Source organism: Talpa occidentalis, unplaced genomic scaffold, assembly GCF_014898055.3.
Source record: "Talpa occidentalis isolate TD23 unplaced genomic scaffold, MPIMG_talOcc4v2.1 talOcc4.17, whole genome shotgun sequence".
NCBI lineage: Eukaryota > Metazoa > Chordata > Mammalia > Eulipotyphla > Talpidae > Talpa > Talpa occidentalis.
This window is the reverse complement of record NW_023601754.1, coordinates 56289942-56300778: the sequence shown is the minus strand read 5'-3', so window position 1 is coordinate 56300778 and position 10837 is coordinate 56289942.

Below are 10837 nucleotides of genomic sequence, written 5' to 3'. Positions count from 1 at the left end.
TCCTATCCTGTGGGCTGAGAGGGCAGGGAGGGGCCCCCAGAGTGGAAGAGGGGTGGAAAATGGTCCTATTTTGCTATTACTGAGCAAGTCACCTAGTAGCCTGGCTCCTCACTTGTTAAAGGGGGTTCATGAGGCTGTTAGGAGGAGCTGCAGCATGCACAGCCGTTCAACCACCGAGCATTTTCAGAGATGTCCTGGGCTCACCATCCGGCTTATCTCTGACTCCTTCAAAAACGTCCCTTCTGTTGAAGAGATTAGAAAAGCCGAAGTCACCCAGCCAGAAAGGCACTGCGCCCCGGGTGTGTGGGCCCAGCCTTCCCACGCTGCTGTAGGGGCTTCAGGCTCACCCCGGGCTGATGTGCGTCGTGACGCTCACTTATCTGCAAGGTGGTGGTAGGAAGCCTGGCCAGACAGGCCTTCGCAAGTTTCTTTCCGTGTTTGATGGGGTATTAGTTGAAAGGAGAACAGCTGAAATGGCAACCCAAGGGGGCATTGTGCTTCCAGAGAAATCTCAAGGAAAAGTGCTGCAAATGTCGGGGGCAGAGGGAATCATCCCGCACTCCCCTGGGTTCTTCCTGGGCTTGGTGAGTAATCAAAACGGCATCAGCCAGGTCAGCGGAGGGGAGCAGCAGTGTCATCACGCACCCGTGGAGGAGTTACATGCTGTAAACTAAGGGATAGCGGAGTCGGCCAGGACTGTTTCTCCTGTGTGCTGGGACCTGGGGTGTCAAGGGCCGAGGGAGGGAGGCTCGCGTGACAGACAAGGAGGAGTGACCTCATCCTTACTCTAGAGCAGAGGAGAGGGTCATAGATAGAACGTGGACTTAAGGCTGGGCCGGGAGGTGGGGAGGCTGGAGTGGCAACTGTTTCCTCTACACCTGACTCTGGCCTCTGACCAGCTCAACCTCAGATGGGGGTTGTTTCAGGATTGCTGGAAAAACTCGCCCTTCTGTACTTGGACCCTAGTTCCACTCTTAAAAGGGCCTGGAGAGCAGGCTTGGCTCACTGCTGTGTTCAAATGCTGATGCCTCTCTGAGGGTAGATGGCCCTGTAAGCAGTCCCCTCTCTGAGTCATGGTTCACCACATTTAGAATGGAGGTAGGTGTATGCTTTTCACCTGTGCCCTCCATAACCACCCTCTGGCTCTGGGAAAGTTACCCCTCCCTGGGGGCTCTAAACAAGAATATTCCAGAATAATGTCATAAGGATTGCTCACTGGCTGCCTGTGTCTGGCTAATAGGGTTTTTGGGGGGTGGATGATGGGGCAGGGCTGGTCCATGTCTTAACGTGAGAAAATACATATGAAAGTGTGGATGTTTTATTGATAAAGTGGAAGTGCTGGCTGCTCTGGCACAGTCTTGTTTTGTGCTCTGATCAGCCAGAACCGAATCATGTTGCCACTAGAGACCAGCTTCTCCTTTCCAGTTTGCCGCAGGCCCCACCACTCCCTACTGCTTGCACCGGCTCCATCCCTCTTGGATCTCCTGGCACCTCTGTGTATCTGAGTTTGCAATTCTTTTTTTTTTAATTTTTTTTATAGAGGCATATTTTATTTATTTATTTATTTATTTGCTTGATGTTTGTTTATACAAGCACTGGGTACAGTCAGAAGCGCGGGAGGGTGAGAGAATTCACCAGAGCCAGAGCGGGGAGCAGAGCAGGCAGAAGGACTGAAGCACACTGCTGAGGGGAGCAGCGGGCGGCAGGAGAGGTCTGCGCAGCGCCATGTGGGACCCTCCTCCGGTGGCCGGGGGACAGCCGGGGATCGAACCGGCGCTGCAGAGGCTGCGGGCAGCTTTGCAACCCAGCGCTCAACCGCTGCGCCACCGGGGAGGCCCCTGAGTTTGCAATTCTGATGTAAACCATCATCTTCCACATTCACTGTGGCACAAAAATGGGGTCTGTAAAATGTCAAAATTTCAAGATTTAAATTTAGCTTCTATTTGTGGAAGATAGAAGCCTATGTGTTTCAAAATTGAAAGAATACCAAAGAATATCCCCTTCCACTTGCCCAGACCCTTAGCCACTGACTTAAACCAGAAGTGCCCAAGTCACCAGTTCTCATGCAGCCTTTCGGGAATATTTTATGTTCGGTCAAATTGTAGCCGTGTAACCTAAAAAGAGGAGGTTCCATGTCCCCTGGCCACTCAATGAGCGGTGGAGCTGAGCTGTGAGGGGAAGCTAGAAGGTTGCTGGGGGAGAAGACGTCTTAGAGGAGGCTTGTGGAGCAGAGGCATGTGAACTAGAAGCCACGCTTGCTTCTTGGCCTTGCACCAGGGACGTGGGGGACATGGAAGGAGACACTGGGAAGAGATAAGGGGAGAGACCTGTGGAGAGAGGCCCTTGGGGAGGCTGACAACGGCAGCCTTTGTCTTGACTTGTACTTTGACTTTGCTCTTTATCTTCCAGACCTGCCTGGCCCTTTCTGCCCCTTCCCATGGGTCCCCACCAGACAGTGCCTTAGACTTCTGGCAGGCTTTCTGGCCTCAGTGGCCCCACTTTGGGTGAACCCTGTTTGGCTGGGCATTTATCCATGAAGGGATGGGCAACTTTGGGTGTTTCACTGGAAAATTATTACCCTTTTTTCTCTTCTCTCTCTCTCCACCCCATCCTATTATGCACTATCCTATTGAAGGTCTTGCACACCAAGAGTTTGCTTTGTACTTGTGCTGCAGATGGCAGAACCCATTTAGAGTGTGCAAGTTTGGAGGCCTGGAGTGACCCTCAAACCACATGCTAACAGAGCCAATATAATCATATGTATATAGGATCAAAAATTTTCGGGCCTCCCTGGTGGCGCAAGGAGTTAAGACACAACCTATGAAGTTATCCGCAGCCGCTGCAGCACGAATTTGATCCCCAGCCAGGGAGCTACCCACATGGCACAGCAGACCTCTCCTGACTTGCCCACTGCTCCCCTTAGCAGCCTGTTCTGCTCCCCCCTCTGTCTCTGGTGAATCCTCTCACCCCCTACACCTCTGGACTGTACCCCAATTCTTCTATGCATAAATAAATAAATCTTAAAAAAATTTTTTTTTACCTTTACTGAATGTTAACTTTAGGGAAAAAAAAAAGTCCAGAAAATACACAAAAATGAAAAATCAACTGTGGTAGGGCCATAGATAATTCATGATAGTTACCATTTTGATGTACTCACTTCCAGATTCTCCTTTATTGATAGACTTTTTTTTTTATGGAAATGGCGTCCTGATATAAGTAAGTTATTACAGTCTGTCCTAATAACTCAGGAAGAGATTGTGAACATAACATTAAAATTTTTTGGCAACATAAGATTCCACTGTGTGGGCATCTTATATATTATCTTACTCAGTAAATATTTTATTTTTGGTTGATAATGTTTTATATTTTATTTCTACATTAAATTTGGTGGCAGAATAGTCCATTGTGTGGGTATTGCACCTTATCATTTATTTCAAATTTTATTGATTTGCCACTAGTTTGCATTACTGTGTACTTTGGGGTGCACAACTTCATGCTTCCTGTGTGCAGGTGCCTCTGGCGACACCCCAGTGCCCCCACCCTATGGCCTTCCCCACCCTTCCTCCCCCTCCCATGTTACGATGCTCTCATTTTGGCTACTCAGGCTCTTGTCAGTACCTTGCTGTTTTGAACAGTGCCGCAGCGAACATCCTTGTACCTACATTTTTGCTCACCTGTCCAAATATTTCCTTAGGATATATTTCCTAGAAGTGGAATTAATGGGCTAAGGATATGCCCATGCATGCACATTTTATAGGCTTTTGATGTATATGATCAGACTGCCCTTCTGGAAGATCCTATCATTTTATATGGCTTGCAGCAGCACGGGCAAGCTCCAAGACGCGCTGTCTCCTTGAAAGTGAAATGAGGCATCCCACCGGCGCGTGTCCTTGCTGTCTGCCTGGGTTTTTCTTGGCAGAAGTCCTGGAGGTCGCCTGCGCTCCTCCGTCCCCTGTCCCGGAGGCAGGCTGTGATGAGAGGGGGGAGGAGATGCTGGGAGCCCTCCCTCGTGACCCTGCAGGCTGGGAGAGGCCCGGGTGGGCAGGCGGGAGAGCAGGCGGGCTCCATAGCAGCCTGGGCCAAACCGGCGATCATGACCAAGCCTCTGGGCTTGAGTCTTCACTGGCTCCTGAGTGAAATGGGGTAGAATAGCACCCATGCCAGAGTGCCAGAGAGTGCCCAGCAGGGTCCCCAGCAAGGTGCTGGGCACGCTGGGAGTCCTCCAGAAAGGGCAAATTAAATTAAAAGAAGAGAGAAAAGACCAGGAATTCGGGAGCACCCAGGCCTGCTTGTGACAGGGACACGGGAGGAACGCTCTCCGCCCTCCAGCTCTCCCGACCTCTGCAGGCACCTGTGCTGGTGCCGCCCCTGCTGCCCTCAGCCTCCCCATTGGCTGTGGTGTCCAGCGTGAGGACAAACCAGGCTCCTGGGGGCGGGTGGGCCTGGGAGCACGTATGTGCATGTAAGTTCACGTATGAGTGGGCAGACGTGTGTGAGCACGTGAGTGTGGGGATGTGAGCGTGCATTTATGGGTGAGTGTGTGCTCTCTCTGGGCACTGAGGGAGGTGCAGGGCGCCTGGGGAGAAGCTCTGCGGCAAGTACTAATTCCTCCACTTGGTGCCCGCCCTTACTTGGGCCACGTTTCCTGCTGTTTGTATTAACAGCAGGGCTGTGGGATTCAGGCTTGACCGAGATGGACGGGCAGGGTGGGGCCGGCCTGGAGGCCGCAAAGGTGGCCTGTAGAGCCTCTGTCTGCCGGTGACCAGCCAGGGTTGCAGAGCTGTGGGGCAGAGGTGGCAGGCCAGGGCTCCTGCTTTGCGTGTGGGCAGGGAGGGAGGCAGCGGGACTGAGGCCGGGGTGACAGGGCAGCAGGAGGTGGCCCTGGGCCTGGGTCTGTGACTGCTGTTGGGAGCCCCTGGCTTGTAAAGGGGTGGAGCTTCCTCCTGGAAGCCTCACCCCACCCAGCTATGCCTGGAGCCCCAGCCTTGCTAGGCGGGGCCCTGGGGCCCAGTGCAGGAAGAGCCTGCCCTCCCCGTGCAGAGGTCAGCCGGGGACTCCGCTGTGGTGAATGTGAAAGTGGATGTCACTCAGGGCACACGCTCGAGTGCGCGAGAAAAGCCACCAGCTACCCTCCAGATAGCTGAGGCTTTGCTGGCGGAGGAGAAGCAGGCCCCAGCCCTCCTGGGGACCCTCACACGGAGACAGAGAGCTCTGTGGGCACCGAGGCAGCAAGTGGGGGCCGGGCAGGCTCTGCTGGCCTGTCAGGGCATTCCTGCTCCATCCAAGGCCCGGGCAGATAGGGCACAGCCCAGGAGCCACCTGTGGCCGTCCGTTGAGGGGCCCTGGGCAGCCGATCCCCCCGGGGGGTCTAGCCTTTTCTTTGACAGGCTGCTGTGGCGTAGGGGCAGAGACCCTCTGCTCCCAGGACCCCCACGTCTTTCTCTTTTTCTGTTTCCCCTTTTCCTTCAAGGTGCCCTGACAGCCTCTGGGCAGAGCGAGAGGGCAGGATGACCATCTTCATCCAGACAGCCCCTGCTTTCACGTCTCGTGCTGGGGTGAACGCGAGATCTCTGTGCTGAAGTGGTTAACACCTGGCGGGGGACCCCGAAGGGCCCGCGTGTCTGCACCGCGCCCGTTTGTATGTGGATATTTTCCTACTGAGGCTCGGAGTTCAGAGTCAGCCATCCCCGGAGTCAGTGCCCCAACACCCTCCACGCCCAGTTGTCCACGCCCAGTTGTCCCTCGCCAGAAGATAAGCAGGGCTCAGAGCCAGGGGCAGACCCCGGCTCCACCAGCCTGGCCGGGCCGCCTGGGGCAAGTCACCCAACTTCTGTGTCTCAGGGCGGTGAGGAGGGGACAGTGGCCCTGGTGGCTGGTGGGGCTGTGGTGACGGTAAGACCGGGTGGAAGGCGTGGAGCACTTGGGGCAGCTCCCAGGTGTCACTAGAGGCCGGCAAGGGGGCAGCCTGGGGGTGGGAAGGCAGCAGGGGCAGGAGGGCCGCGGGGGATGAGGCAGGAGGTCCCCGCCCTCAGGTCCTGCGGCCTCAGCCTGGCTCCTGCTGGATGCAGGGGTGCGGTGAGATGACCACTGGTCTTTGTTGAAAGAAAACCCTACTTGCCACTTAAAGGGTGCCCGGAGTGCACCCCGCAGAAGGACTTCTCAGTGGGAAAAGCAGGGACACAGGTGTCCCCGAGCTGCATGTCCCAGCAGCAGCCGTGGTGGGGTATATGCGTGGGGGGTTGTTTGGGAGGTAGGGGTGTGGGGGTGGGTGAGGGGATGTGAGTGGGTGCAGGGGGCTCGTGTGTAGGGTCTGGGGAGCAGACACCAGACCAGGGTCTTGGGGGGGTCCCTGTTTCCCACCTGCTCCCCTCTTTGACCCCCACTACCATGGCTCTCCTGGTGGGCTGGGAGGCTGGCTGAGTTGCAGTCAGGGTGCCAGGCCCCCCCCCAGAGGAGGCATGGTGGCTTGCAGGGTCCTGGGTGTCCAGCTGAAGCTGAATTTCTGGGGGTGGCTCTGGAATCGGCCTTTGTGCCGCTTCCTGGAGGCACAGTCTGTGCCTTAGAGACACGATCACATGAACCCCCTGAACTTTCCTAATGGGGAGACTGAGGCCCATGGCAGGTAAGGGACTCACCCACAGAGGGCTAAGGCCCGTGGCAGGTAAGGGACTCACCCACAGAGGGCTAAGCCAGGCCCCCTGCTGCCCCTCTCCAGCTCAGCTCCTTGTTGGCCATGCTTTCCACCATGTGGAATTTTCCATGGGGACACAGATCCAGTTTTATGGTAGGAATTCTCAGAAGCCGGTGCTCTCTGCCAGGAATTCAGGCCACACTAGGAGGCAGGCGAGGGGCTCTGCACGCCTCTCCCCCAGGGCCCCTCTGTGTGGTCTTCCTGCTCAGCGGGGCCAGCAGGTGCCTGGCAGGGCCTCTCCCCGGCAGATGTCCCTGCAAACCTGTCGCAGGCAGGCTGCCTGGAGGACACAGGACACTGAGGGGGGGTGGAGAAGCCGCCTGTGAGCCAGGGGCAGCGGTGAGGCGGGGGCGGGGTGGGGTGCGGGGGAGGCAGTGCCCCCCCAGGGCTTAGGCCCCAAGCTTGCTCTGCAGCTCAGGGCTCTATCTTCCTCACAGGGGCTCCTGGTCCTGTTTCTCCCCTGCCCCAGGCACCAAATGTTCTTGTCTGAGGAAGCCAGATCCAGGGGAAGGTCTTCAGTTGCTCATGGACACAAGAGCACTTTCTGGGTCTTTCCATCACCAACAGGATAATAAGGAGGTTGAGCCCATTCACCCCATCTTTTGAGCCAATCTGTGCTAATGCCCTCCCGTGCCGGGCAGACACGGGGGAGGACCTTTACATCGCTGTTGTTAGACAAATAACAGGAATGGCCTGCACTGCGGAGCTCTGGCCATGAGCCGGCCTGGGGCCAGGAGGAGCCGTGACCTGGGGGCGACCTCATGTCATGAGCAGGTTCTACATTATTCTTCTTGGCTGTTATTGTTCCATCTTCTGGATGAGGACGACGAGGTGCAGGGAGGACAGTTGTCCAATCACACATCCGGCCCCTACTCCACGCTCCTCCCTCCTGGAAGACGCGGGGTGTTTGTGTTCCTCTGCTAGAAGTTTGAGCTTCCTTTGCACCTAGGGTCTAGCTTTCCCAGAAACACTTATTTACGTCTGTCTTGCTTACATTTTATTGGCCTCTTTCTTTCTTTTTAAGTATTTATTTATTTATGCATCCAAGAGCTGGGGTACAGGCCAGAGGTACAGGGAGTGAGAGGATCCACCAGAGACAGAGTGGGGAGCAGAACAGGCAGATCTACTGAAATACACTGCTGAGGGGAGCAGCGGGGAGACAGGAGAGGTCTGCTGCGCCATGTGGGTAGCTCCCTAACTAGGGATCGAACTCATGCTGCAGTGGCTGCGGACAGCTTCATAGTGCTGAGACTTAACCCCTTATGCCACCAGGGAGGCCCCTGTTCTCTTTCTTAAAGACTAGAAAGTGGGGTATTATAAAAAGTCCCTTGATAACCCAACACCGCAGGCCTTCCGTTGCTGAGAGCAGTGGATATTGGGCAAGCAAATAACAGCCTCAGACACACATGGTGCCCAGGGTCTGCCATCCTTGTGGGACTTCATCTTAGCTCAATGCCCCCCATCAACAGCTCGGCACCGCAATGCGACCGTGAACAAAAGACAGATGAGGAGGAACACACTGGGAGATAAAACTGGGGGGACAGAGATCCCGCAGTCCTAGTAGACCTCAGCGGAGCGTGTCCCTCAGTGCTGCTCTGGAGACCTACTCAGCAGGGGCCCGGTAAGGGCACCGCAGAACAGGGTCTGGTCTCAGGGGTGGGCTGGGCCAGTACCTGCCACGCTGCCTCTTTTTTTTGATGCCATAAGCACCAGGAAACCAGGCGAGGAGCTAGTTTGAGGCTCTACCCTATTTCTTTCATGCAGCTCTCAAGACAGTGAGTCCAAGTCTACTGTTTGTTCACCCAATATCCACACTCTGTCTTAGCAACAGAGAAACCATAGTGTTGGGTGTGTCAAAGGACCTTTTTTTTTTTTTTAAAGATTTATTTATTTATTTATTTATACAAGCACTGGGTATAGTCAGAAGCGTGGGAGGGTGAGAGAATTCACCAGAACCAGAGCAGGGAACAGAACAGGCAGACCGACGAAACACACTGCTGAGGGGAGCAGCGGGCGCGGCCGGTGGGGTTCGAACCGGCACCGCAGAGGCTGCAGGCAGCTTCACAGCCCAGCCCTCAACCGCTGCGCCACCAGGGGAGGCCCTCAAGGGACCTTTTATAGCGCCACATTCACTAGCCTTTTAGACAGAGGCCAATAAAATGTAAGCAAAACAAACATTATTGGGTGGGATTCCTGGGAAGGCTCTTGAGAGGCTGATTCAGCCGGAGGCATGCCCTTCTGCCCTTGCCTCTCTTTACTCCCTACTGCCTGGGATGTGGATGTAATGTCTGGAACTGCAGTAACTCTTTTGGGGTTACGAGGTGACCTCAAGCATGGGATGAACTTAAATCACATTATAAATCATGCCGGGCTTCCAATATCGTAGTTTTTATTCCTGGTGGAGGGGAAGACTTTTGCAAAGCTGCTTTCAGCAACTGCTCCATGCTTTTCCTTGATGTTCACAGCCCCCTTTGCTGTGGAGCTCTGGAGCTCACACCAAATTTTCTCAGGCTGTTCAATATTTGTTCATTCAGCGATTCAAATGAATTTAAAGACAAAGACTCATGCAACTTTTTTTTTTCTAAGCAGAAACTTCCACCAGTCCTTGTCTGTACCTACCATTTGCCAAAGGTCTTAGGTCTCAGAAATATTTCTGTGCTTGCTGATAGATTCTCATGATAAAGAGCTGAAATGCGCAACAAGGAAGCGTAACAACCAATGTCTTTGTGGCTTCTAAAGCATGAGCTCTCCTCTGAGTTAGGTGGAGAGCTATTTTAACCTTCATTTCACAGAAGGAGAATTTAAGGTGGAGTCTTGCTGGTGATGATATGCCAGTCTTTGGAGACTCCATGGCTCTCTTGAAGTCGGTCCTCCTCTCTGCAAACTATTAGCCTCAAAGGACATGGGGCTCACTATTAGTCAAAATATTTGTTCCAGCAGAATGGAAGTGCCAGCTAACATCTAAGCAGCAGCTCTGAGCCTGGCGCAGCACCAAGCGCCTTTGGTACGTACGTGATTTCGTTTAATCTGCGTGGCTTACTCAGCATCCATCCCCTCCATCTCTACCTTCTTAAACACCCCCGCTTTGCTTGCAGGTGCCCACTCTGTCCCTCCTCAAGGACACTGGAGGTCACGACTTGGCCAAAGTCACTGGCATGTGTAGCTGCACCCCTGTTCTCAGCAGCTTGGGGCATGGAAGCACAGGGCCCAATCACCTGTGCATCAGCTCAGGACAATCTCGATCTCCATGTCCCAGCTGGGCAGATGGCAGAGCAGGACAGCAGGAGTCTGGCTCTCTGATGGCTCTGGAGCTGTGGCCTTAGCTTGCCTAGCTGCTACTGGACCCTTCACACAAGAGAGGACTCGAACCTTTCTCCTGTTCTAGCCACTGCTCCTTTGATGCTCTGGGACTGGTAGCCAAGTGCAATTTTCATCTTACACCAGTGTGTGCAGCTGGCGGAGGGAGGGGGCTCCGTGATGATGGAAGCTTCAAGAAAGTTTGTTTCCACGATGGGACAGAGGCAGCTCTGGTGGGCAGGGGCCCGGAGCTCCAACAGCTCTCTGGCAGGAGGAGCAGGCTGTGTTCCTGCCACCACACCCTGACGATTCTTGGGTGTTATGGGCAGATCTGGAAGGTGTGGAGGGAGCTGTCTGTCTTCAGCAGGTGCTTACCGAGACCTGCCAGGGCAGGGCTGAGAACATGGTTGGGGAGCAGGGGAATGGCGCTGAGCGGCCCTCGCTTCTGGAAGATTTGTGCCCCAGCAACCTTGCTGGGCTGAAGCTCCCCAGGGAGGAGAGAGAGGCTTCGCTGCATTACACCCTCAGGTCTGTGTTTTAACTCAGCCGGCTTAGACATTGCGTGTCAAGGAGGGAACCCCAGCATGGGGGGCACAGGCCAGCTCCCCCTGTTGCTAGCAGCACTTAAGCATCCTCAGAGGGAACATAATGGGGAAATGTCCTATATAAGCACTTTTCAAACTGTGTTCCTTGAGGCCCAGGGTGTTTGCACGATTGCACAGATCCAGAAAAAGCTTTTGTCGCCAGCTGTGTGCTTTGCTGACTCTCAGGAAGTTCCCAGGCCTGATGGTACAGGATCCCTCAGGGTTCCCCAGCAAACGCCCAGAGGCACCTGAGTGTGCCCAGGAT